We start from the raw sequence: 5,773 nt of genomic DNA, 5'->3' as shown, positions 1-5,773 counted from the left end.
ACTAAAACTCAACTGGCAACAACTTAAAACTTTTCTAAACGGGTAAAAGCAATGGAGAGCTGGGACATGCCTGTGAGCACGTCCAGCACAGATATCTTGGTTTAGGTACAAGGACCTAGAATGTACTACGTGCCTGTATGCACAGCATGCCTAACAGCTACATAGGATAGGGCTTAACAAAGTTTTTAGCACACTTATGATTTAACAAGAAAGGAAACTTTAAAAAAGAACTTTTCTACTTCCCACATTGGCCTAAAGCATTAAAACCATTAAACAGAAGGACACAGAAAGCAAGAAGCTGGATGGGAAATCAAAGCCTGTGTAATAACTTACCCACTCAGCCTCAACCATGACTCTAGTGAGATGCTTTCCATACTTTAAAAATTACAAATAACTTCAAGCAACTTGAGTGATATTTTCATGCCAAAAATAGTCTCAAAAGCAGCACTCCCCAGAAATCTCTAGCTGGGAGAGGCCAGATATTTGATTTTCGGCATTTGAGAAAAGTCTTACTGCTGGAGCCGGAGTTTCAGTTAAGGGCAAAACGAATTGCATAGCCTCTGAGGAATGTGCCTCTTTTCGCCTGGGCCTCCAGAAATCCACGTGTGCTGGGATGATTTTTACATCATCATTTCCTGTACTAGCAGATCTAAGGAAAGAAAAATGCAGGGCCACACAAAATCCCTTTTATTCCAATTATAGAAATGTTCATGGTGAAATGAGTCTTTGGGTTTGGCCTAAAATACTTTAGTCTACAAAAAAGTGGGAGGAGGGGAGATAAATGGAAAAGTTAGCAAAACCATGATGCTCTTGAAGCTGGGTGATGGGTGCCTTGGAGTTCACACGACCATTCTATGTATGAATATGTTTGGAATTTTTTCATAGTAAAAAAATTTTAGAGACCCCATGAGAAACAAATCTTCAGCAGGCTTTTCATACAGGAGTCATGCTTGTTATTTATATCCGGCAATTAGTCAAAGATATTAGATACAGGAGAGTGTGCACAGAGTTCCTCTCCTGCAGGCAATTTACATAACCTGTTATTTTTCAATTGCGCAAGTTAAAATGAATGGGTGCTCTGCAAGAAATAATTATCAAGTAATGGCTGCAGTTTTCTTTTAGAAACTTACACATCCAAGGCATTCACTGACTCCACATTCATTCAACACACACTTTTTAGAGATTACTATGTCTCCCGAACCTACAAAATTAAAGCCTGGTACTATATTCTGAGATCCAGCTTCCTTTTACCGAATGTATGACTTAATTAACTTACTTAGCCCGTCTGCTTATCATCTGTAAAAGCAAGGCTGCTATGAGAATTAGATGATCCAAGATGAAATTGTGTTGGGCTCATGGAAAAAAAAAAAGAGAATTAGATGAGATGATGCTTGCCAAGTAACCAGCAGGGTACCTGACAGGAACTAAACAAATGATAGATTTCCCCACCCACCCATTCCCTGGGGATGTCACAGTTGACTGGGAAAGAGAGAGGTGTCAATCCAACCCCCACAGAATTCAACAGTTCCTTCCTTCTGCACAATTTTGACTGATGATAGTATGAATGCTTCCAGAAATGAAAGCCCACAAGGGATTTTTAAAGTAGTATCTGTCATAGTTTTTCAACAACAGAAATTAGAAATGCTTGTTGTAGAAAAATTAGATAAGACAGAAAAGAAGAAAAAACACCCAGAAAATCCACCAGCCAGAAAGTAGTACAGTGGAAATGAAATCGCTTATCAACTAACCTAACAGATATTCCCAATTCCCCATTGCTACCTCCACTCTGGAGCCTGGGACGTTAAATACTCACTTTCCCAGGTTCTCTTGTGGCTGGGGGTAGCCACAGGACACAATTCTGATCAAAGAAAAATAAGCCAACATCTGCTGGGGCACCTTGGTAGGTTCTTGGTGTTCCTGATCAAATGGACAAAAACTGCAGGCACCATACAACTCCCCTTCCCTCTTCCTGACCCAAGTGTGGTCGTCCTGGAGCTGTGGAAGCCCTCACTTTTCTTTATGGCAGCCCAATCATAAAGAAAAGAAAATCGCAGGCCGGGCAGGTGGCTCACACCTGTAATCTCAGCACTTTGGGAGGCCAAGGAGGGTGGATCACGAGGTCAGGAGATCGAGACCAGCCTGTCCAGCATGGTGAAACCCCGTCTCTACTTGAAATACAAAAATCATCCAGGCATGGTGGCACATGCCTGTAATCCTAGCTTCTCAGGAGGCTGAGACAGAACTGCTTGAACCAGGTGGAAATTGCAGTGAGCAGAGATCACGCCATTGCACTACAGCCTGGGCGACAGAGCAAGACTCCATCTCAGAAAAAAAAAAAGAATCACAGCAATCCAGCCCTGACATCTCCACACTGCTGCCATCAGACCCTCAACCACCCACCTACCTCCAGGGTACAGGTTACACATGAGAGAAAACTTTTTTTTTTTTTGCCAGGAAATATTTTATTGACAACCAGGGACACAGCCATAAGAGAGGGAAGCACACAGGACTGCAAACTAACACCCAATAGCCAGCAAGGGCCCTCTGGGCCAGGAATACTGCATCCTGGGGTCCTCATAGTCTCCCACCAGTAGACATACATTACTGGGCATCCAGGGGAGGGGGCAGTGGCTCTGGTATCCCAGAGAGTGAGAGGATATATGATGCCTCATTTTGAGCGACAGGGTAAGGAGGTAAAATGGAGGGTCCATCACTGCCTAAGACCACCTCCTGCTCTCAGAGCCAACACGAGGTGGAGGACTGAACCACCTAAAATCTTGTAATCAGCTGCTGTCTTCTCATCATTCATCTGTTTGCCACTGTAGATGAGCCTCTGCTGTTGTGGGGGGATTCCCTCTTTCTCCCCCACACGCTCCTTGATTCGCTCCACCTTATCTATAGGTTCAATGTCAATCTCAATCTCCTTTCCGGTCAGCGTCTTCACTTTAATTAGCATCTTCTTTCCAGTTTGGGACTGCACACGGATAAATTGCTGCTCCTACCACTCCGGTCACCGCTGCTGCTCTCCAGCACTCTGCCTGCAAGGGCCACTTCTGCTTCCGGGTCCGAGAGAAAACTTTTTTTTTTAAATGAAGTTTCACCCTTGTCACCCAGGCTGGAGTGCAATGGTGTGATCTCGGCTCACTGCAACCTCCACCTCCTGGGGTCAAGGATTCTCCTGCCTCAGCCTCCCAAACAGCTGGAATTACAAGCATCTGCCACCATGCCTGGCTAATTTTTTGTATTTTTAGTAGAAACGGGATTTCACCATGTGAGCCAGGCTGGTCTTGAACCCCTGGTCTCAAGTCATCCACCCGCCTCAGCGTCCCAAAGTGCTAGGATTACAGGTGTGAGCCACTGCACCCGGCCAATGAGAGAAAACTTAACCCCTCTATGTTAAGCCACTGTGAGTTAGGTTTTCTGTTCCTTGGTGCTGAAATCGTTCCCAACTCACACACCACGTGTTAGCATGTTTGGTGTATTTCCTGCTAAGTTTAACAGAGTTGAAAAATCCTATGAACAATTTAACACTCTGGTTCTGTATATGCCATGACCTCATAAGAACTTTCTCCCATCATTAAGACATTCCAAAACCCCATGTTAGTGTTTGTGTTGTAATTATGCATTATTTTTATATCGCTATAAATTATTTCAAATTTTTCCCTGTAAAACTGGGATGATCATCCTTATATATAAATTTTGCCTGCAGCTCTGAAAACGTTTTTTTTTTTTTTTTTTTTTTTGAGACGGAGTCTTGCTCTGTCACCAGGCTGGAGTGCAGTGGCGCCATCTCGGCTCACTGCAACCTCCACCTCCTGGGTTCAAGTGATTCTTCCGCCTCAGCCTCCCCAGTAGCTGGGACTACAGGCGCATGCCACCACACCCGACTAATTTTTGTATTTTTAGTAGAGGTGGGGTTTCATCATGGCAAGAATGGTCTTGATCTCTTGACCTCGTGATCTGCCTGCCTCGGCCTCCCAAAGTGCTGGGATTATAGGCATGAGCCACCGTGAAAACTTCTTTAGGATAGATTCTAGAAGGGGAATTACTAGGTCAAAGAGCATGAATTACTAAATTAAAAGCTATTCAACAGACTTACAGAGGCCAGCAACCAGTGATGGTACCTTAAGCCTTCCCCTTAAGCACAGGTCATAAGTTAGTCAAACAAACATGATCAATTTATGTTAACACAAATTTTATTTATTTATTATTTATTTATTTAGACAGGGTTTTGCTCTTGTTGTCCAGGTGGAAGTGCAATGGCACGATAAAGATATCTCAGCTCACTGCAACCTCCACCTTCCCCATTCAAGTGATTCTCCTAACTTAGCCTCCTGAGTAGCTGGGATTACAGGTGCCCGCCACCAAGCCTGGCTAATTTTTGTATTTTTTTTTTAGTAGAGACAGGGTTTCACCATGTTGGCCAGGCTGGTCTCAAACTCCTGACCTCAGGTGATCTGCCTTCCTCGGCCTCCCAAAGTGTCTGGATTACAGGCGTGAGCCACCACACCCAGCCTATGTATTTATTTTTTCAGAGAGAGTCTCACTCTGTCCCCCAGGCTGGAGTGCAGTGGTGCAATCTTGGCTCACTGCAGCTACAACCTCTTGGGACTCAGGCAATCCTCCCACCTCAGCCTCCTGGGAAGCTGGGACTACAGATTGTGCACCACCACGCCCAGCTTAATTTTTGTATTTTTTATAGACATGGGGTTTTGCCATGTTGTTCAGGCTGGTCTGACTCCTGGGCTCAAGCGATCCACCTGCCTCGGCCTCCCAAATGCTGGGATTACAGGCTTGAGCCACCGCACTTGGCCACAAATTTTGTGCGTAGTTCTTTTGCTCCAGGTACTATGCTAGGCACTGGCAATGCACTGGTAAACAAAAAAAGACATGGATCCTGCCTACATCAGAAATGCCATTTATCAGATGTTTACCCAGAGAGATGGGGGTTGGGTTTTATTGGACCATAACCAACTGATGAAAGGACAGGCTCACCATGAAGTTGAAAAGCGGAAACCAACTGAGAAAAAATGCTTGTGGTTCATGTGGAAAATATAAGACTAACACACTTAATCAATTACAATCTAATCATATGGCAACTGGTATACAGTCACCAACAATGATATTGCATGGCTGGGCATGGGGACTCACACCTGCAATCCCAGCACTCTGGGAGGTGAGCCCAGGAGTTCAAGACCAGCCTGGACAACACAGTGAGCCCGTCTCTACAAAAAAATTTTAAAAATTAGCCAGGTGTGGTGGTGCATGTCTGTAGTTCCAGCTACTCAGGAGGCTGAGGTGAGAGGAGAAGTGAGCCTTGATCACACCACTGCACTCCAGCCTGGGCAGCAGAGTGAGGTCCTGTCTAAAACATATATATATATATGGTTTTTGAGACAGAGTTTCCCTCTTGTCACCCAGGCTGGAGTGCAATTCGTGATAAAGATATCCCAGTTCTTTATCGTGGCTACAGTGAGCCATGATTGCACCACTGCACTCCAGGCTAGGCGACAGAACAAAATCCTGTCACAAAAAAGCTATACATATGGCCGGGCGTGGTGGCTCAAGCCTGTAATCCCAGCACTTTGGGTGGCCGAGGCGGGTGGATCACGAGGTCAAGAGATCGAGACCATCCTGGTCAACATGGTGAAACCCCGTCTCTACTAAAAATACAAAAAATTAGCTGGGCATGGTGGCGCGTGCCTGTAATCCCAGCTACTCAGGAGGCTGAGGCAGGAGAATTGCCTGAACCCAGGAGGCTGAGGTTGCGGTG

General features: G+C 45.1%; 1 pseudogene across 1 annotated transcript; it reads right to left on the bottom strand.

The window, feature by feature from the left end:
* Window positions 1–2,436: 2,436 nt before the first annotated feature.
* On the bottom strand, window positions 2,437–3,055 carry LOC116566457 (annotated as a pseudogene). Its single transcript, XR_004275870.1, has one exon. The product of XR_004275870.1 is annotated as an NEDD8 pseudogene (transcript).
* Window positions 3,056–5,773: the final 2,718 nt, after the last annotated feature.

The sequence above is a fragment of the Sapajus apella genome, unplaced genomic scaffold, assembly GCF_009761245.1.
Source record: "Sapajus apella isolate SASKATOON/1434 unplaced genomic scaffold, GSC_monkey_1.0 scaffold43, whole genome shotgun sequence".
Taxonomy (NCBI): domain Eukaryota; kingdom Metazoa; phylum Chordata; class Mammalia; order Primates; family Cebidae; genus Sapajus; species Sapajus apella.
The sequence above is the reverse complement of the archived record's forward strand: the minus strand, read 5'-3'. Positions and strand labels throughout refer to the sequence as shown.